At 46.6% G+C, this 22,554-nt stretch overlaps 1 protein-coding gene and 1 long non-coding RNA gene across 4 annotated transcripts in view; one reads left to right on the top strand and one right to left on the bottom strand.

The window, feature by feature from the left end:
- PDE4A (phosphodiesterase 4A) overlaps positions 1-22,554 on the bottom strand; it is a 367,213-nt gene that overhangs the window by 119,398 nt on the left and 225,261 nt on the right. Inside the window, exon 1 of one of the 3 annotated variants that reach the window (XM_081894064.1) lies at positions 855-967. The exons of the other annotated variants lie outside the window; for them this stretch is intronic. The gene's annotated coding sequence lies outside the window, so the exon portion shown is untranslated. Of the gene's footprint in view, positions 1-854; positions 968-22,554 lie in introns of those variants that run through there. 3 annotated transcript variants of the gene reach the window in all.
- Positions 1,023-19,693, top strand: LOC309360449. Its single transcript, XR_014164160.1, has 3 exons — positions 1,023-1,152; positions 5,466-5,503; positions 19,469-19,693. It is a non-coding gene; the product is annotated as an uncharacterized lncRNA (long non-coding RNA).

The raw sequence follows: 22,554 nt of genomic DNA, 5'->3' as shown, positions 1-22,554 counted from the left end.
AAAACCCACCTTTGCCAAAAGCGCACTAGGTGGCTTTTTAAAAGGTAAAGGACCTCTGACAGTTAAGTCCAGTTGCAAACGACTCTGGGGTTGCGGCGCTCATCTCGCTTTACAGGCCGAGGGAGCCGGCGTTTGTCTGCAGACAGTTTTTCCGGGTCATGTGGCCAGCATGACTAAGCTGCTTCTGGCGCAACAGAACACCAAAACCAGAGCAGTGCACTGAAACACTGTTTACCTTCCTGCCGGAGCGGTACCTATTTATCTACTTGCACTTTTTTTTGGCGTGCTTTCAGACTGCTAGGTTGGCAGGAGCTGGGACCAAGCAATGGGAGCTCACCCCGTCGCGGGGATTCGAACAGCCGGCCTTCTGATCAGCAAGCCCAAGAGGCTCACAGTGGTTTAGACCACAGCGCCACCCGCATCCTAGGTGGCTTTTAGGTAATCCCATTTTTCTTAGCCTCAGTACCCACCTTCCTAGCTAACAAGAACGAGATAATAATACTGTCCTAACAGACAGGTCTTTTGTAAGAATAATGCTTATGCAAAGCATTTTGAGCACTCAACACTACATAAATGCTAAATGTTTCTGAAGTGTTTTCAGCACTAAGCACTATATAAACACTAAACAACAACAACACAATTCTCCAGATGTTAGGGGTTCGATTGGAATATGATTATAGATGCAATCCTGAGAAATACAGCACACACTTTCAAATTAGTGCTTTACGTGTGTGCTTAGGTCCCAGTGATGGAAATGAGACTTTGAGCGTTGATCACCAATTCCATTTCTACTCATCTGAGCTCCTCCCTCCCCACGGCACAAGTTTTAAATAATCTCAGCGACAGTTTCTTACCTGATTGCTAAAATCCACCATCACTTGCAGTATGGAACATGTAATATTTATGCTAGGACATTGGACCGGCCCTCGCATTTCCTGTTCCAGCTGCACGCCTGCCTTGTGACATCACACTTTGCTATTGTGAGTCCATGGTGCTGTCACCCACATCGACAGAAGCAGCCAAGTTGGGAGGCAAGCAGCTGTTCAAACCACCTTGGTATCAGAAGCAGCTTGGGAATCGGGAGGCAGGAAGAGGGCTCAGTTGGATGTCCGGTAGATATATGCTAGAATAAAGCTCTCTGCTGCTCTTTAGGTTTGTATTTATATACAATTATGAGCAAATGCACATTGAAACTGGAAACTGGGTGACTGTCAGGTAAAATTACTTAAGGGGCAGCCAAGAGCAAACAACAACAGAAAAAACTCTACTGAGTTGTCTTGGCATTTCGAACTTACATGAAGGCTTTTAGTTGCATAGAAATATTCACCGGTGTTCTTGTAAAAAGGGTTTTGTGCAGCAACGAACCCTTTTTTCACCTCATACATCAAACAGTCTGCTAGCATTTTAGCAATTTGATAACTCTTGATTTGTTGGGGGGGGGGACTAACCTAGCAACACGGGACGCAGGTGGCACTGTGGTCTAAACCACAGAGCATAGGGCTTGCTGATCAGAAGGTCGGCGGTTCGAATCCCCGCGAACTTAGCAGTTCGAAAGCACGTCAAAGTGCAAGTAGATAAATAGGTACCGCTCCGGCAGGAAGGTAAACGGCGTTTCCGTGCACTGCTCTGGTTTCACCAGAAGCGGCTTAGTCATGCTGGCCATATGACCCAGAAGCTGTCTGCGGACAAACACTGGCTCTCTTGGCCTGTAAGGCAAGATGAGTGCCGCAACCCCAGAGTCGTTCGCGACTGGACTTAACTGTTTGGGATCCCTTTACCTTTACCTTTAACCTAACAACAACTGTGTACTTCTGGGCTGCAAAGCTTGCTTGATGCCCATGCCCTGGTCACATGCCTGAAGTACAACACTACAAATATAATAAGGAAGTGACTGGGCCTATCTGCTCTCATTTTGCTTCTATAAAAAGTTTTTTAGAAATAATTTCTACTTTTTGTTCCTCCTGATGTCCCAAAACAAAATATTTATTTCTATACCGAGCCATTCAGAAAAGAAATGAATGAAAAACTCGCCTTGGTCTAGATCGGTAAACAACAAATGCAAAGTGAGTGAGGAATTTAATAGCAAACAAGGCCCATACAAACCATAGTATGGGAGAGGGCAAGAAGCTCATAACTAGAATTTCTGTATTCACCTGCAGCCTGAGCTTGCTAATTGTTTTTACAGGGAAGACTCCTGCACCTTTAACTGCTGCTTGACAAGGAGAAATTCAGCAGGTGAGGCTTTAATCATCACTGCATCTGTATGTTCAAAATGTTTCATTTTCAAATTTTTTGGCTACATTTTAACAACTCTATCCGGGGGTTAGTAGGCTAATGCTTGGGAGACAGGACTCTTGCTTTCGACGTGGCTATTGAGCAGAAAGTAAAAGCGCAGTGGAGCACACCGCCTTCAATTAAAGAAACAGAAAGAGAGATTTTCATACGCAGTCAAAAAATATTTCAGCACAGCTGACAAAGTGCCATAGAATGTGACTTTGCGTTGAGACTGTGCTGCCACCTGCTGGAGCAAATAAATCAGTACACCAACAGGCGCCTGCTGAAATTAAGAAAAGGCAGAGCCAAAAGTGATGTCTGAGCAACAGGCTCTGAAATTACACCCATTTCGTAAACAACGGAAGAAATGTGTCAGCTTTGCCTTGACTGGTGCATTTTGACTGGTGAACCTGAATGTGTCCGGTTGAGCAGACGGGGATTGCTTCTCTCCTGATTCGACCAGCTCAGAGTAGTGGGTTCACAGGACGTGTGAGGGGATCCATGTGCAAGACAACCTACACATCTAACTGTACATGGAGCTCTCTGAGGAACGCCTCGAGTGCAGTCTGAGGAGCTACCCAGAGGGATTTTTGCTCACGCGATTCTGAAAAGATGTGGGTGGGTGGGGGGAGAGATTGGAGACTGAAGAAAGGGGGGAGTGGGAAGGACACACAGGCTTGCTCTCCTAACCACTGAGATCCAAACAGGTCAGATCCCCAGTGAGGGAAAATCCTAACATGGAGGGTTTCCAGATGTTACAAGAAGCTAAGGTGCGGACAGAGTTTCTCACACCTGCCCTGGTCAACCAGCTGGGTGCCATATTGGGGGAGGGAAATTCAAAATCGGGGGGGGGGGAGTAATGAAATTTAAAAATCGAAAGCCAGTGTGGTGTAGTGGTTAAGAGCGGTAGTCTCGTAATCTGGGGAACCGGGTTTGCGTCTCCGCTCCTCCACCTGTAGCTTCTGGGTGACCTTGGGCTAGTCACACTTCTCTGAAGTCTCTCAGCCCCACTCACCTCACAGAGTGTTTGTTGTGGGGGAGGAAGGGAAAGGAGATTGTGAACCACTTTGAGACTCCTTAAAGGGAGTGAAAGGCGGGATATCAAATCCAAACTCTTCTTCTAAACTGACTGTTTAACCAAGAGCCTCACCCAAACATATAGAGCAGTCTGAAACAGGGTATCCAAGTGCAAATGTAATCCCTACCGGCAGCCCTTGTCACTGGTGCCCACTCCAGGGGCAAATTTTTGTTGTGGGTGCCCGGCCCCCAGCTCCACCACCTGCCACTGCCACACACCATTGCCACCTGGCAGTTGCCCCCTGCCTCTGAGCACCACTGCCACATGACCTTTGCCCCCCTACCACCGCCTTACCCCTTGTGCTCAGGCAGAGGCTCAGACCCTGATCCAGACGCTGCGGCAGCGCTGGAGCATGGCACGATGCGGCACCCACGCATTGGGCACCCACCGGCCCTTGTTGTGGGGGGAATTATGGCACCTGGGGTGGAATGGTTGTGAGGTAGGGGAGGAATTAACCAGCTTCCCTGAACCAGTGTTCAGTTGCCTCTGGCCCACATGCTTCCTTAAAAGAGGCAGGCAAAACACCTGAAACTGGTTCACAGTTTCTCTCTACAGTTTGAGGATGCAGGCTTCTAGCTTCATCACACCCCTGGCAATGGGGTTGGATATGTGCAGCTGTGTGGGTGAAGGCAGCCACTACTCCCCCCCCCCACCTCCAGACTTCTCACTTTCCTCCTCTCCATACTGCCCTCAGTCTCTCTGTTTTCTGTATAGTCTTCAATTCCTCCAGAATCTCCTGAACCAAGAAGGGTGGTATTTCAGGCAGCCCACAGGGCACCACATCCCACAGGATTGCATGCACATAGAAGCCTCTCTCATGCTTCCCAAACGCATAGCCTGCCAAGGGGTAGGAGGCAGGCTGACAGATGTGACTCCTCTCCTCATTGTGCATGGTGTGCTTGTGTGAACACCCTTTTCTATGAGCCTGATCCAAGTCCTATCTCCTTAGGCAAGCCACTGTCTCCCAACCTCAGTCTGGAGACAGTACCACACTATTCTGCCTTGGTCAGACCACACCTGGAATCACCGAGTCCAGTTCTGGGCACCACAATTTAAGAAGAATATTTGCAAGCTGTCTGCAGAGGAGGGCAAGCAAGATGATCAAGGGTCTGTCTTATGAGAAACAGTTAAGGGATATGCTACAACAGCAGCAAGAATGCTTATTGCAAAGTACAGTACTGGAAGACACACGACCTACCCACCTGGGAAGAATGGCAGATGAAGATGATGGACTACATGGAACTGGCGGAAATGACTGGCCTAATCCGAGACCAGGGAGAAGAGTCGGTGGAGAAAGATTGGAAGAAATTTAAAGACTATTTACAGAAACATTGTAAAATTAATGAATGTTAGAAGGATGTTGGAATGAAGTTATGTGGTTTTAGCAGAAATGTTATAAAGGATTAGGAAAAAACAGACTGTTAATTGGTGAAAGGAGGGAAAGTAAAGTTACATTATATTAAGATAAATTACAGGACAAAAATTGGAAAAGATGGAAAGGATTTGCTGAAATTGTTACTCGAACTAGAATACAAAAAAGGGAGGTGTGAGGAGGTCAAGGAAACAAGCAAATGAAAGATATGTTATGGCAAGATTCGCTGTGTTTTTTTAATGGATTTTAGTTTTCTGTTTTCTTCTTTTTCTTTTTCTTTCTTTTTCTTTCCTTATTGTGATGTGTTGTTTTGTTTTTGTTTAATATGGTGGTTTTACTTTTTCTTTTTGTAACCTTTAAAACTTTAATAAATATTATTTTTTTTAAAAAAAGAGAAACAGTTAAGGGAGCTGGGTATGTTTAGCCTGGAGAAGAGAATATTGAGAGGAGATATGACAGTCCTCTTCAAATATCTAAAGGGCACCCACGGGTTAGGGCTCCAGGGACTCATTTTATCGTCTATCATGAAATGTGGGGATTGCACCGCCAAACGTTGTAGGGTTCAATTTGCAGGTGTTTGGCACCCTTTTTGAGTGAATCAGACGTTGCGTATTTGGTGAAACCATGACACCGCGGGTTAGCGCGCCTACAGTTTCAAACAACAAGCGTTAATTCCAGAAGTAAGCTCATCACTCCTGTCTGCACTGTCAACTCACAAACCTGAACTTTCCTTTACTCCAGATGGTGAGGAACAGGGGTCCCTCAGGCATTGATCCTTGGTAGGTATAGCAAGTATTATTTCATTTATTTTTAATATATATTTCTTAATTTCAGCAGAACTCATCTCAGGGCGGGATACAACATCATTACAAATCCCAAAGATTCATCAATCACATTCAAACCACCACAAACCAGACTTCTGTTAACTGGAAGAACAACCATAATTAAAACTACATATACTTAAAAATAACTGATGCTTAACAGGCACAAAGCAGACCACTACTAGTCTATGAATGCCTGGGCAAAATGATAGGTTTTTTACTTGGTGCCAAAATGAAAGTCACGGTGAAGCGTACCAAGAGCGTCCCTTTTCTCATTTCTAAAGTATGCATTAGAACAGCCTTTGACATCCTGGTGCTGGCTGTGCTGGCTGGACCAATTGGCAGCCCAAAACATATGGAGGGCCCCAGATTGGCAGAGGTTGCGTTAGGAGGTGACTGTATTTATTCCCATGAAGAACTTGGGACCTGCATCAAGCTTTTGCTAAAGGCACAAATCAGACCAGGCTGTCTTTATGTGGTCAGTTGGCCTGCCACCGTCCACCACTTCGCTCCAGTATCTCCTGGAGCATATCTCCTTTTTAACACCGAAAACTGAAGTATGTAATTCTTAATGAGCACTTAAGAGAGCAGGACTCCTCAAGTGATAATGGCTGTTTGAGGGCAAATAAAGATACAACTGCCCACATCACTATTATAACATGCTCCCAGGAGGTCCAGAAGTAATTGATCTGTCAAGGAAAGGGCTTTTAAAGGAGAGAAGAAATCAATGACCTAAGAGCCTTGTATGTAGTCAAATCATCTGTGACTAATCTTGTTCATTACGATTGTCTCTATGAGTTACTGTCATAGCAGGAAACTGCGGGGGGGGGGGCAGGGCGGGAGGAATGTGTAAAGGCTGGCTAATATCCAGCAATTTAATGTTCCTGGGAACTTGAAGCAAGTCTCAAAATAAGCAACCAGTAAGACCTGCAGACAGAAAATTTGTTGAATGCCCAGCAGTCTTTGGGGCTAGTGGGGTGTGGGTTGTGGTGATAGCAGCACTGTGATGCAAAATGGCTAGAGACAATCTTGTATATTTAAAAGTGATATATGTTATTAAATAACTCTTAACAAAACCACTTTTAATTTTAGTAAAAAATTAGTGCCAATGCACATCTGCCAAATCTGTGGGAGGAAAATATGAATCCCTGTGACCCACATGTGTGGGGTAAATAACAACTGCCCAAAAATGGCCTCGATTCAAAACACACACTTCAGCAGGGGAGAGTCCCCAGTAGCAGAGTTTTAACTCACAAAGGTCAAGCAGCAGCATAGTGTGGGAATGCTGGTTATTAAACCCTTTTCATATCCCCCTTGGTTGTGTGTAGCACCCCTCTTTCTACCCCTCTTGTTATGAACAGACCACATACTGTTAAGTAAGTTTAAAACACTTTACTTACAAAAGTCCCAAAGGTCAGGTTCATGCATTTATCCAAGCAGCAGCAAGGGGAACCCAGGAAGAATACTCTTGAGTAGAAAATACAAAAAGATTGCTTCAAACACATGCTCTAAGCTTGGAGATCACTTAGGCACATCTTCCTTGGTCAGTTACATTGCACGAAGAAAGAGGGAACAGGAAGAGAAGGCTTTGCTTCCTCCCTCATCAGAAAAAAGGGGGCATGACCTGAGCCTAGGAATTTAACTCTATGGTCTTAACCCATTCATAAACTAAGTAGTACTCATGCATAGTTATGTTTGACTGCAATTTCCCACAAAATCACCCTGATGCCTTTGGAAGCACTGACCAAAACATTTATTTCTTAGTGAACAACTGAGTAGCTATACCACCTGAAGATGTCCCTTATATCCCTATAAATGAAAGGATTGGCCCATCACTGTCGAACTTCCTGGATGCTTATACCAGCTGCCTAGGACGCCAACATCTCATTAAGCGTGGCTTGGAAGGTCAGGTCCTTCTTTGTGAAAAGGTGCCATTGCAGTTCCTTGTCACGTAAGCCACACACAAACCAGCCATGGAGCATAGTCTCCAGATCAAGGAAACGGCAATGGCAAAAGCCACAATGAAAGCCGCCACTGATTTGGTTGGAGCTTGGTCCATTTGCTGGTGGGCTATTTCTGATGCTTGTAGTGGAAAGTGTTCTTGTAGTTTCTCCATTATGTCCTTGAATGAACCCCGGATTGGTGACCTTACTGGCTGCGAGGTAGAACTCAAGCTTGGCAGCATGTAAGTCCCATTTTCCCAGGATTGCTCTGTCAAATTCTTCAATGTGGCCCTGTGTGGCCATAATGTTCTGCTCCGAGCACACCTTGGCAGCGGCCAGAATTGAACCAAGGCAGTGGTCTCACCCTCAATAGTGGTTTCAGCTCCGTCTAGCCTACCCAGCCTGACGTCCCACCTTCATTGCCAGTAAAGCGTACGTGGGTTTCTATGAGGCAAGACATTGTGATTACAGCAAGAGACTTTATTGAGCTAACAGAACAGAACAGTCAAAGGGGGCAAAGCATCTGCTTATATGTATTTCTGAAGGCCTGAGCCACTCCCACTCTCAACATGATTGGCCGTCTAAACCTCCAAGAGCTTAAGAGGCAATGCCAGTAGCCCAAACCCTGGAAATAATACATGATTGGATATCATGAATCAAATCAGAACACAGGGCTCAGAATCCTAGTCCAGACTCAAGCTCAGATGAACACAGACCATCGCATACATAACAGTTGGCTCTACAAATCTGCTCTCACCTGAATACAAGTTGATGCTGAGGTATACAAGACACACATCTGTTGTCTAGATTCTCTAGCTACTTACTGTATTTACTCAAATGTAATATGTACCTTTTTCGGCCAAATTACGTCGTGGAAATTAGGGTGCACATTAGATTTGATGGCGCATTTACATTCACCAGCAAATACTTTTTTTGGTTCAAGGTTTTGCAAACTGAGGTGTGCATTAGATTCAGTGTTGCATTAGATTCGCATATATACAGTAAGTTCTGATTTGACGGTTCTACCATCTTTAGCTCTGTTGACAAAGCTAAGTGTGGAAGATGAGCAGTTTCTGAAAGCTGTGAAATCACTTGGAAGAAAACAGACAACCTGTACCACCACGTTGAGAGAAGATATAGCCAGGGCCAGCCCTACCACCAGGCAGAGTGAAGCAGCTGCCTCAGGTGTCAGATAGTGGTGCAGGGAGTGGTGGCTATCTGTCCTCTGGAGGGCAATGTATTTCCACCAGCATCAAAATATGATTCTATTGCCTATCTATTCAACTTTTATAAATGACATGGGGGAGCTATCCTGTCCCTTCACCTCCAGCAGCAAAATGTCTTGGGCTGATTCTGGAAACAACCACCAAACACTACCAGCAGGGCAAAAATGACTATGACCTACCCAAATTCCTAGCTGCAGTGCTCACAAATGACATCCCCTCCCCTCCCTCTTGACTCCTCTCCTAGTATGAAACCATCTCTGCTTGCAATTTTGCAATGAAGTGTTTGTTTCAACCTCTTTTGTAATCTACTGCCATGATATAAGCTCTCCCCTTGGGTTTGGACTGTGTGCATTTTTCAGATTCCTGTTTTCCTTTGTGGTGCCTGACCATGTCATGCACAGTGAGGGTCTTATTTGAATCCACAACTCCCCCCCCCCCCGCAAAGTGCTAGTAAAATAATTCTGCATGCTGCCAAAGCGTTTGGCCCCAAGACAGCACCTGAGATGAGGCAGAGGTAAACAAATGGAGATTACTTCAGCCAGGAACAAAGAAGCCCCCTGTCAAAATCCAGCAGAGGGATTTGATTTTGGGTGTTGCAACAAAGCGAGGGGAAGGTTTCCTGCCAAGCTAACAATGCACTGTGCTCTGCAATTAATACTCTTGGCTCCCTCCAATTACCATCTTCACAGACGCTTATGAGAAACAGGTGTCTCCTTTGTTTCCCTTTATTCCGCCTTTCTGGCGACACAATTAGGAGCAGGCCTCCTGACAAAGAGGGCAGAATCCTCTTTGTTGAAACTCCTCAACAGCGGTGAAGGTGGCAGCCAGAACATGGACCCAAGAGTTGAGTCACTGCGCTCACAACAGCCTCAAAGTGCGTCACTGGAACAGAACAAAGCTGCCACCACTTAAGAACCACAGTTCTGGGGACAGAAGGGGAAGGGACTTGTCTAAGGGTGCTCTTTAAATCTGCTTCCAGAGGCAGCTCTTGAGGACTCTATTCAACCGCCCTTTCTGCATGGTGAACCCAGGCCCTGCTCTCCCCATGAACATTGAGGCCAATCTGTGCTTTTCACTCCACTCTAAGCCTCAGCTCACCCTTCTTTTACTTCTAACCAGGGGCACTACTTCCTTTCCCCAGTGAGGCTCCTGTGCTGGTTAACAGTTAGAATAACAGCTGCTGCAGCAGCTCAGATATAAGCCATGTCAGAAACTCGGGGTGGTCTGGAACCTGAAAGGAAACCCTTGCTAACAAGTCTTATATCAACCAGGAGGCAGTACTTCCTGACCATAGCTGTCAACTTCCCCTTTTCTTGCGAGGAATCCTATTTGGAATAAGGGAATTTCCCTTTAAAAAAGGGGAAAGTTGACAGCTATGTTCCTGACTGCCTCACCCTGGAACCACTGGGGAAAGTGCTTTTAGTGATAATGCATGAAGACCTATCAATTGGGATCTCTTATTTCAGGTGTGAGGGACGTGGGTGGCGCTGAGGTCTAAACCACAGAGCCTAGGGCTTGCCGATCAGAAGGTCGGCGGTTCGAATCCCCGCGACGGGGTGAGCTCCCGTTGCTCAGTCCCAGCTCATGCCAACCTAGCAGTTCGAAAGCACATCAGAGTGCAAGTAGATAAATAGGTCCATGCGCTGCTCTAGTTCACCAGAAGCGGCTTAGTCATGCTGGCCACATGACCCGGAAGCTGTACGCCAGCTCCCTCGGCCAGTAAATCGAGATGAGCGCCGCAATCCCAGAGTTGTCCGCGACTGGACCTAAAGGTCAAGGGTACCCCTTGCTTTATCAGGGGTGAGCAGTTGTGACTGCTCCCATTTACCTCTCTTGCACTATTGGTTTACAGACACGAGGGCCTCAGTGGATTCCCCTCTCTCCACTCACCAGCACAGAGCACAGCCTTAAAGGGACCACCACTCAGTGACTGAGGTGGTATGCCTAGCATTGCAAAAGGTCCCAGGTTTAATCTAAGCGTCTCCAGTTTAAACAGGATGATGAGGAAAGGCCTTTTTATGAGACTCTGAAGAGTCCCCACCAATTCTGAGACAGTCTAAGCTGGGGCAATACAGCTTCCTATATTGACTATGAAAACATTCAGCCATGCTGTGTTTCCAGCCCCAGAAATGTGACGGGTTCCCTGGACTGCCCCCTCCCTTTCAAGTAAATAAATAAAAATACTTAACTAACTGACTAATTGGGTCACAAATAACTCGGTTCTGCCTCCCGAACCTGACACCCCCCCAAAAAAATCCTGGCTATGCCCATGACGGGCTCACGTGAGAGATGCCACCATGTGTTGTTGATTTATGCTACTGTCACACACCTTCCCATTGCCAGGCTATGGGCACTGAGCACAGGCTGAGTAGTTTTCCAGTAGAGGTTAACTGAGACTTGCCGTGAGGGGGGAGTCCTACGTCTGAGCCCAGAGTGAGGTTTCAAAATGTACAAGATGGCTGTTTTTAATTCAGTCAAGAGCCCTGCAGTATTTATAAGCTGTATTTCAATCCTGAAGCATTACTGGTATCATTCACAAATGGATGTACTCTGTCTGAAGTAGCTCATTGATCCTCTGCATCCAATATTATCATCATGGATTTGTATCAATTTGTAATTTGGCGAAGTGCAAGAGTCCAGTCCTATGCTTAGTCACTGGGAGCATGGAGACTTTTCGAGCGTGTGAAACCTTCACTTTGTGAAAGTTTTGGTAGCTGGGATGTGTCCTAAAGTGATTTTCAAGGCATAAATGGGAGCTCAGTCTAGCAGTTAGTCAACACTAGGTCATGCTACCTCTTAATATTTCTTTAATAAATGCCAATAGAACAATTCTCTAGCCTTCCAGCTCCAACCAATTAAAAAAAACAACAGAACTTCCCCTGCAGTGCTGCTCAGAGAACTCGAAAATCTTGCCTCTCAGCCCATCCTTCTCTAACCACTGCACAAGCTTTCCTTCCCATGCAGCTCATCGTCCAAAGTGATTTAGGGACAAAGGAGGAACCTTGCATGACTTGTTTTGTGGTATCGTCTTCTCTTCCCTCCACAACCAAAGATGATAAGGTCCCCTCTGTACCCCCAAATCTGCAGGACTTAAGACACTGAAATGTTTGTTCGAGTTATTTCAGTAACTTTGACTAACTTCTCTTAAAAGCTTCTAAACCCCGTTAGGATCCAAGAACGCAATGTGATCTTTGATCGATACGAGTGTAAGCAGTTGTACCAAATCTATTGATCAGTCAGACATATGAAAGGATATGCTGCCTTTTGGTCACAAGAATCCCCAAGGAGACAACAGAATAAAGCATATCTATGGGCTACTTTTAAAATGAGGCTGCATTTTAACCTGTATTTTAAATTGGGGTTTTCCCCCCTATTATGTTTTTACTGTAATTTTTCTGGTGTTTATTACTATTACTATTACTATTTATTATTATTATTATTATTATTATTATTATTATTATTATTATTATTATATGCAAAGCACACAAGAAAAGAAAATGCATAAAAGCGGAGAGCTAGGAACCAGAGCTATTTTAAAGAAACCTTCTGTAATAGCAAGAAGAAAATGAATGGAACCCAAACACATGGTGAAGTGACAGCAACCATTCCTAAGTGCTGAGAGAAGGGGGATTAGTTGCCCCCCCACCCACTGCCACAACCTTTGGGAAATGCCCTTCCACTCTTTGGGGGAAAGAATTCTACATCAAGTTTGGAAACCATGGTTAATGACTCCCTAGAAGTAACAACATCTGCCAGTAGAGGGTACACTTGTCTTCGATTCAACATCACAGTGAACACATAAGCTTCTGTTTCTGTCTCTCAGTCCAGGCAGCGGTTATGATACAGGCCCCAAAGGTGCTCATTCAAATTATGAATCTTGAAGTGTCCTGTTTTCTTCTTGAAGGCCAGATAAAGCCACTGTGTAAAGGTAAAGGGACCCCTGACCATTAGGTCCAGTCGTGGCCGACTCTGGGGTTGCAGTGCTCATCTCGCTTTATTGGCTGAAGGAGCTGGTGTACAGCTTCCGGGTCATGTGGCCAGCATGACTAATCCACTTCTGGCGAACCAGAGCAGCGCACGGAAACACCGTTTACCTTCCTGCCGGAGCGGTACCTATTTATCTACTTGCACTTTGACATGCTTTGGAACTGCTAGGTTGGCAGGAGCAGGGACCGAGCAACGGGAGCTCACCCCATTGCGGGGATTCAAACCGCCGACCTTCTGATCAGCAAGTCCTAGGCTCTGTGGTTTAACCCACAGTGCCACCCTCATCTACTGTGTAAATAACATCAAACCACTGAAGAGGTGGGGTGCTCTGAGAAGCTCATGGGGCGGGGGGAAAGCTGCTGGCATGTTCTACTGCCTGAGAACCTGCAGCTTCCTGCTTGTATTTTATTTTTTCCACTGCAAGGCTTCGAAACATCTGCTCAATTCCAAAAGAATGCACATTGTTTTCCAGCCACTAATCTAAGGGTAATAGGAAGCAGTTGAAAGGATTAACAAAGTGCCGATTAAATAACTCCCCCCCCCCCCCGCTCCAACCCATGACTGGGCAGGGTTCCATGAAATTCATGTGTTTTGTTTCAGCTGAGGCTCCTTGATGAGAAAGTACAAGCAAGGCAGCTTTGTCTCCCTGCAGAATCCTGACAATACAAAGCTGTTGCAGAGAAGGTGCAGAGTTCGCTGTTGTGCATGGCAGAAGCATAGCTGTAGGAAGTTAATTCCCAATGTCCTTTCCCAACAGCATAGAAGAACGTATTCTTCTGGTTTCTTCTATCATGTGGGTTAGATGGCACGATGGCAGAGGAGCTGGCATTAGCAGACTTGCCTCATATATTAAAGAAGCAATGGATGCTCTCCAAGAATGCTTTGCCCTGAATGTGGGGATAATGTGCTGAAGATGCTACAAAACCAAGAGGAGGAGAGGGATTCAGAATGGTCCAGAATCTGGGCTTCAGATAATGTGGAGCACAGGAAAGCTGAAAACATTTTACCCATTGCCAGAGGGAGGGAGTGTGGGAAAACCCTAATTTCACATGGACATTGATGCAGCCTGACTGGAAGTTTCCCCTATAGAAGACAGTGGTTCCCACCCCTTTTTTTGACCATGCCTCACCTAAGCATCTCTAAAATCCTGATGCCCATAGCTGTCAACATTTCCCTTTTCTTGCGAGGAATCCTATTCGGAATAAGCGAATTTCCCTTTTAAAAAGGGAAACATTGACAGCTATGCTGATGCCCCCTCCCGACATATAATTCTTATTATTCAAAAAGCGAACTATTCACGTGGAAGAAGCCAAAAAGGTCATTAACTTGGTCTAACTCATTCTCGAACTGCCCCCCTTAAATATCAAATGCCCCCCCTATGGGGCGGGTGCCCCACATTGGGAACCACAACATTAAGATGAACAGGAGCTGTGTATGTAGTACTCTTGCACAGCTCTTATCCATTTCTCTGGGGATTGTGCAGGCCAGTATTCTGGGCCCATAACATGCCTCCCTTATTCAGTGGCCCTGAATAAAAGCTAACACAAATGAGCCACCTTCATGGGAAGGTTGCGTCTGCAGGAAAATTACTTTCTATTATTCTTTGACAATTTGAAGGCTGTGCTTCGCTGCCAGAGCATCACTGATCTGAACAGAATGGCAAAGTCACCAACTGAAGAAGCCTAAATCGTGCATTCAGTCTCGTAGGCCATCTACATAAAAAAAACCCCACTTAAAACCTTCACAAACTTGTGCAGCTTGTATTCTGCTTTTCAAGAGAAACAAATATTGCAGCTTGTTTTGTGAATAGGCTTTTTCTTTGTTTTCTTCTTCTTCTTCTTTTTTCAAAAAAGGGTCTCTCTCTGTTTCAGCACCAAACAAAATGCATGCATTTCTGTACAACAAACCAATTCATCCTCTTCTTATTTGTATCACGTCCATCGTGGCATTTGTAATCAGTTTTGCTCTTTAAAGAATTGGCCGCCTGGTGAGGAAGCTTATGTAATACAACAGCTTCCTCTCATACTCTGCCTATTCCAAAAACAGCTAGACTGATCAAAGATATCAACAGTGCTAAGAGCAGTCCCTGCTGAACTGGACCAAAGCCTTAGCTAGTTCAGTGACAACCATATGTCCCAGGAAGCTTACAAGCAAGACCCCAACATCTGGCTATCAAGAGGTATCTTGCCTCTGTAGTAATGCAGCTTTCATTTAGGCTTCGTGGCTAATACCCCTTGATAGACCTAACCATCAGCAAATCTCACTAATCCTCTATAAAAGCTGTCAAGACAGCTTGTGGCAGCAAATTCTTTAAGTCAGGTGAAGTTGTGTTGCTGGGAACTGCCAACAGCCCCAGTCAGCCTGGCCAACGGCCAATCGCCAGCAGTTATGGGAGCTGTATTCCACAACGCCTGTAGGGGCAACAGGTATCCCACCCCGTTCCAATATAGTTCTGTTTTGGGAGAACGTAAGCATGATATACACTGCCCAGAGTAATGCTGACAATATCATGGGAGATGCAAGTCAAAAGAAGAGGCAGCATCCAGCAGTTCCAGAACAGTGTGTCAGAACTGACATGGCACTCTGTTTCGGCTCATGCTAAAAACACAAGACACGTGATCATACCAGCTCCCCAACCTCCCAGTGCTGCTAGTGGGCTATTCCAGTCCCCAAGTCACTGAGAGCCAGTCTCATAGGAATCAGACAGAGCCACGAACCAGGAAAGACTTGCTTCGTATCTCACCTCAATATAGTGAACTCACCATGTGCTGTAAGCTGCCCAGAGTGGCTGGGGAAACCCATCCAGATGGGCGGGATATAAATCATATTATTATGATTGCAAGCTGCAGTTCTCTCAGGCCCATATCTGCAACAGGGTTTTTATAAGCATTAAGCTTGTGGCCTGGATTCAGCTAAGTACTGTATTTTTTGCTCTACAAGACTCACTTTTTTCCTCCTAAAAAGTAAGGGGAAATATGTGTGCGTCTTATGGAGCGAATGCAGGCTGCGCAGCTATCCCGGAAGCCAGAACAGCAAGAGGGATCGCTGCGCAGTGGTCCCTCTTGCTGTTCTGGCTTCTGAGATTCAGAATATTTTTTTTCTTGTTTTCCTCCTCCAAAAACTAGGTGCGTCTTATTGTCTGGTGCGTCTTATGGAGTGAAAAATACGGTAGTTTTGCAAGTGGCAGCCCGAACTAGGGCTTCTTGTGGTGCAACAAGCTTTTCCCTCTTTCTTTTCTCCCCCCAATTGGCCCAATGCCCAAGGTGGTGGTGGGGAGAGCTCCCAGAACAGTGCATAGGGGAAGAGCAGGACAGATCACTCCATCAAAGAAATACAGAAAAGCTTGGGCTGACAGAGCAATCTGCTTAGCGCTACGTTGAATTCCTCCCTATGTCTGTATTTACTACTACTTCTACTAAAACATTGTAGTATCGCGTGCTCTTTTTCAGAGCTCCCGTCAGCCAGCCAGGTTTCCTCCTCATCCCCCCCCCCACCCTCAGGAGACCTTCATTCCTTTCCACTGATCTTCAGTCGCCCACCCTGCAATGAGCTGTCAGTCAAATTTCCATGCCCACTGAGCATGCTCACTCCTCAAGGGGCTATTTGGGGGCTTCCCCTCCCTTAACGACCACCCCCCGTAAATATTTGTGCCTGTGTGTGTGTGTTTCTCTAAACTTTGAGGTTTCTCCAAGCCTGTGGATGATATACAGATGGTGACATTTTGGCTCCATAAGAATCCTACAATAGGATTATTATATAGGATGGTAATATTATTATTAAACATTGAGATATATGCATCTCATTCTGCTTAAGCACCATGTGCCTAATCCGGACATAAGGTGGGGGAGGGAATTCCTCCATGCTTTATGAGTGAGCATGTTTTTATATGCTTTGTTTTTTCCAAGTAGCAACCCAAGCAGCCCAAGAGAGAAGCATCAGATTGCGGGCATTTTATGCCAAGCTTCGTTGGTTGATAAAGGCACTTTGCATCCCCAAATGATAATTTCAGTGTAGATGGCTCCTGACCCGCAAATGCCATGACTTGCTTGCACCTAGGAAGGCTGCCACTTGCTGTTGAATTGCAAAATGCTGTTACTTGACAGCCCGACCAGGAACTGCCCGATATCTCCGAGAGCCGATCAAAATCACATCAAACAATTTCAAGCACCTCTTAATATAGGGATGGAACTGGTAGTGACTGCCAGCTCAGTGAGTCACAGAATAATAGAATCACAGAACTGTAGAATTGGAAGGGACCCCAACGATCATCTTTTCCAACCCCCTGCAGTGCAGGAATCCCAACTAAAGCATCCATGGCAGATAACCATCCAACATGTGATGGCCTGGGAATCCGATTCAGAGGCTGAACCCGAGGAATCCCAGCCTGCACAGGAGTCCCCACCTCCAGGGCTGGCTGAACTGGGGCAGGGCCTTGATTCTGAAGCGCCTGCACCTGTGCCAGATCCTCAGGAGCAGGCACCAGGTGAATCCACTCTGGCTCCAGAGGTGGTTGAGGACTCAGTGCCTACAGGTGAGTCTCCCCCTGGGCCCAGTAACCCTTCGGCCTCTCCTGAACTGCAGAGGCGAAGGGCAGAGAGGCGAAGGGAACTGGTTTCTCCCAGGAGGAGTGCTTGCCTTAAGGCCAGGAGAGGCAGGTCGGGACCGCCCCTGGCCTCAGAGAAGATAAAGGCCAGTCAGCCCGGTCCCAGGTTGCGGGAGCAACGTTGTTGTTGAGTACCTGTTCCTGCCCGGACCCAGACCTGACCCTCCAGTGTTCCTGTCCCCGCCCAGCTTCCTGCTTTGGACCTCGCCCCGCTCCTTGTGAACTGTTTCCAGGCTAGTGACCCAGGACCGGACTTTGACTACGCCAAAGGTAACCTTCCCCCCGGGACCAGCACACAACATCTGCTTAAAAACCTCCAAGGGAGTCTGCCACTCCACTGTCAAACAGCTCTTACTGTCAGAAAGTTCTTCCTGATGTTGAGCCGGAATCTCCTTTCTTGCAAGTTGAAGTCATTGGTTTGGGTCCTCCCCTCCAGAGCAGGAGAAAACAAGCTTGCACCATCTTCCTGTGACAGTCCTTGAGATATCTGAAGATCTGTATCTTCAGGCTACACATACCCAACTCCCCCCTCCTCTGCACACATTCCCGCTTGTCAATGAGGACATCTTAAATAGTGGTGCCCAGAACTGGACACAGGACTCCAGATGTGGTCTGAGCAAGGCAGAATAGAGTGGAACTATTACCTTTCTTGATCGGGACACTAGACTTACTTCAGTACTCAGAACACCTCAAAAGTCCCTCTCAAAAGTCCTTCACTCTGTCGCTCTCCCCTCATGTATCTTCTTCCCCTTCTGGGAAGCTGTTTTATAATAAATCATATTATTGGTCTGTCTAGCTTAGAGATCTAGACAGGACACTTTCTCAGTCCCACCTCAAAAGGCTGGTCACTGACCTTGGGACCATTTGCATGCATAGCATGGGCTCCAACACTGAACTAAGGTCCTTCCCAAAATTCATGCCCCATGTTTTGCTAAGACTCAAATCATTTTTCTTCCAGTTACTTGACAAAAAAAAGTAAACACAGCACTGAAAAGGCGTACCGGAAATGCTATCATTCTGAAGGCAAAGTCTCCAAGAAACACACACATTGTGCAACTGTGTACACTTTTCATAGCATACAAATTAAATAACAGAATTTTCCAAATGTACACCAGCTGCAGAACTTGATTCTAGGCCTGGCTCTTGCATAATCTGGGAATTTTTTAAAGTAAAAAAACAGGGGCGCTGGTCTGTATGTGTGTGTCAGGGGTAGGCTGTGCGGTGCCCTGTAGATTCTGTGGACTCCCAATTACCAGGGATGATGACACCTAGAGTCCAACAACATATGGAGGGCATTACATTGTGTATCCCACACAGTGTGGCACACAGGGATGTGGTAGTGCAGCTGCCCCCACAATAAACCCCATCCCTTCAGACAGCTCTTATCCTGGTCCCATATTTCTTCTGCAGTTACCCTCTGGTGACCACTAAGTGTCTCTTAGCATGATGCAGACTGTCTTTCCCATTAGCCTGGGGATGGGAAGCCTTTTTTGGCCTGAGGGCCACATTCCCTCTTAGTCAACCTGCCAACCATTTCGTGTACACCTAAGTATGGTAAATACACAAATGTATGCACAACACACATGTACAAAGAACACCATACGAGGCTTTTTTAGGGAGATAGCATGTCTCGAAGCATATGCAGAGCTGCTTTCCCCATGGCAGTAAACTTCTTTAAAAAAAAAAAAAAACACCAAATCCTCCCCCAAAATAGCCCTGTCTTATAACAACACCAGGTGCAGTACTGTTGCTTTTTTGGCTTTCCATCCTCCTGTGCTCTAGCGACTGACCAGGAGGAAGGAACTGTGGCCCTTTGTGACCACGATAGACAAGAGAGGTCAGTGCCCTTGGCAGCGGAAAACCCTCTTTCTGAGAACCAAGGATGCCATCCCCTTGAGGTGGATGCGGCCTGACAGGTAAAGCCAGAGCTGCTGTTTGTCTTGTCACCACAAAGGTCATGCCATCGCCTTCCAAGGGTACATCTTGCTGCCATGATTTATTGAACAGGCCCTGCGGCTCTTGCTAAGCTCCCAGCAGTCAGCGGCTGACTCACTCTCTCCCCTCCCCTCCCCCTGCTCTTTCCCAGCCAGCTAAATTCCCACCGACTCACTTGGCAAAGAATCCTAGCTGATCCTAAAGCGCACTGCCCTCCTCCTTTTACCAGCAGGACCACTGCGAGGAATTCCTGGGCCTGGATAGCTGGGTTAGTGTCAAGAGGGCTTTGTGGATTCTGCACACAAGCGAGACAAAATCGTCCCAGCATTGAGCTGGCACTTGGACTCAGGAATTCTGGTGTGGCCCTTCAGCCTGCTCTACTTGGCCCCCGGGGTGCTCCCCAGGCCAGCAGCCCTCTTCAGGTTGTGCTTTGCATCTCCTTGAGTTCTTTTGCTCGGCTGGAACATGTCCTTGAAACGAAACTGCAATCAAGCCTCTTATTTTCTCGCAGCGGCTACAGAGTGTTGTGTGAAATGTGTGTGTTCCGGTGCTTGGTGTTGCCACTCATCTTCCTAGCCCCTGGGGCAGAGAAGACAAGCAACATGGCCTTGTGGAATGCCCCCCTCTTGCCAAGTTTCAGCAAGAGGTGGAGAGGAAGGGAGGAAGGGGCAGGAGGTGGCACAATAGGATGGGCCGCTCCTGCTAGTATGTGCAGCGCTGGAGAATATGGCAGAAATTGAGACAAAGACTGAGAAATCCTAGGTCCTAATATACAGTACAGTAGTACCTCGGGTTAAGAACTTAATTCATTCCGGAGGTCCGTTCTTAACCTGAAACTGTTCTTAACCTGAAGCACCATAGCTAATGGGGCCTCCTGCTGCTGCCATGCTGCTGCCGCACAATTTCTGTTCTCATCCTGAAGCAAAGTTCTTAACCCGAGGTACTATTTCTGGGTTAGCGGAGTCTGTAACCTGAAGTGTCTGTAACCTGAGGCACCACTGTATTGCATAGGAGTGGGATCTAACACAGTGATGGGTGATCTCTGGTTCACCAAGTGTTTTGGGACTCCAGTTCCCATCAGCCCCAGCCACTCCAACAACACCTGGAGGGCCACAGTCCCCCCCACAGCCACAAGAGCCAGGGTGCATGTTTTGTGCCAGGAGGCTGATGCCAGCCAGGAAGGGGAGAAACGTCTCCATTGCCAAGGCAACCAATCCAACAGTCTGTCATGCTCTGAAGTACATCTGCATGTTGATGTACTGCCTCATTTTCGGTGGGATGTGCATTTGGATGTAAATCCCAGTAGAAGAGGGTATGTGGTCCCCTTGATTCGGTGATGGGAAGGTACCCTGTCCCTCTCTCAACTCTCCCTCTCCCCCAGACAGTATCAGACCAGGGAAACAACGGCTCTGATCTGGCATGGGAAAATGCACAAAAGAGAGCAAGGGGGAAGGAGGGGCTCTTGCTATTCTGACAAATGCTTTCGCATTTTCCTAACGCAACAACTGTCACAGAGAAAAGTGAATCTCACCAACGTCTGGAGCATCGCTAATCCTGGATTTTTTGTTGTTGCAGAATTGGTGATCATGAGGAGGGAGGGAAGGAATGGGCCGGAAGTCGCCCATCTCCTTCCCTCCAGCTAAGTTGCTCCCTGGCTGTGGCACAGGCTCACAACTCACACAAACCCACAGGCTTGAGAGACAGTCCAAATAAACTACTTTGCATTATGCAAATGCCAACCTGCAGCTGTAGCTGGCAGCTAGGTGACAGGACAGAGCAGGGAAAGGCGTGGGCTGACAGGTTATTAATACAGCTCATCTGCCATCATGAATCACTGACAGGATGAGGGAGGCTGATCAAAGGAAGGGACCAACAATAGGTACTAACAACCACCATGGCTTATTTGTGGAACTACTTGTAGAATTGAGCTTTTTCTGGTCCCATTGGGCAGTTGCTGCCTTCATCAAAAGGGTGAAAAGTACAAGGTTAAGCATCATCAGAGGGCCACGCCATGACCGTACCACTTAACTGGTTTTTGACCAGTCTGACCTTTTGTTTATTAGGTTGTTTCAATGTAACAACAAATAGTGACCCCCCCAAAAAAAACACCCCATACCCTTCCTTAGGGTGCTTGCCTGCGGGAAATCTCTTATATTTCTCAGTGCTGTCATTTTTGAAGACAAAGGGGCAGGATCCAACAAACCCAGTGTGCTAGCAGAAGCCAGCAGAAGGGCTCCAGCTAGTGCAAGGGGCTTCCCTGCCTCCTCCCTCTGTGTCCCCCTCCCCAAAACCTGTCCTGGGGGGTCAGGAAAACCTGTAGAACAGAGTAAGAAATGCCTGTACTGAATTCCTCCTCTACCATTCAGAATAGACCTAGTCTGCTCTGAACTGAATGTGACTAAGTTAGGGCCATTAATTTCAGTAGGTCTACTCTGTGTAAAATTTAGTTAACTAACACCCGAAGAAAAAGAGAGTGCGGAAATCCAATGCCAATCAGTCTTCCTCAAAGGTCTGGATGAACAGATACGCTTTTAGCTGGTGATGAAATGATAGCTATTGGGGGGGGGGGAGTCAAATGCCACTGTGACAGGTGAAAACCCTGCCCTGCAACACCACCAGATGAGCCATAATAACCAATAACGGGCTGCAAGGTGGGCTCCCGCTGCAGTTCCTGAGGCATAAGCCAGGCAGTATTGGAAGAGGCACCCTGTAGAACCATAGAATCATAGAGTTGGAAGAGACCACAAGGGCCATTGAGTCCAACCCCATGCCAAGCAGGAAACACCAGGAAACACTGTAAGTGCCTGGATTCCAAGCTGTTCAAAGACCCCACCACCACCCTAATGCCTGTTGAAGTGCCTTGACATGCCTTTTACATTCAAATCCTAAACTGTGGTTAATCTTAAGCACAGTTTGTAAACCATAGTTTCAAGCTGGCTTGTTTCCAGGAATCATAGCTAAGATGAACCTCAGTTGGTTCAGCTCATGAGGCAAACTGCAGTTGATATAAAATAGAAGCAGGGACTTCTGATCTCTTTGCAGCGAAGCTGGAGGAAGAAGGGGGAACATGAAAGCTAAGGGGGAGGATTGGCTCGTTCTTGGAAAGCTCAACATAGGTTGATCCATCCAAAACCTCCAATACTCTGTAAGATTACACACATGCAACCCAATTGCGTCAAATCTCAAGAAACTGTGGGTGGCTATCTGCCATGGATGTTTTAGCTGAGAGTCCTGCATTGCAGGGGGTTGGACGAGAAGACCCTTGGGGTCCTTTCTGATTACAATTCTAGGATTGCAGTCCTAATTTTTAAAAAG

The sequence above is a fragment of the Podarcis melisellensis genome, assembly GCF_964234715.1.
Source record: "Podarcis melisellensis genome assembly, chromosome: 17".
In the NCBI taxonomy this organism is placed as follows: domain Eukaryota; kingdom Metazoa; phylum Chordata; class Lepidosauria; order Squamata; family Lacertidae; genus Podarcis; species Podarcis melisellensis.
Note: the sequence above shows the minus strand (reverse complement) of the source record. Positions and strands in the feature narration are given on the sequence as shown.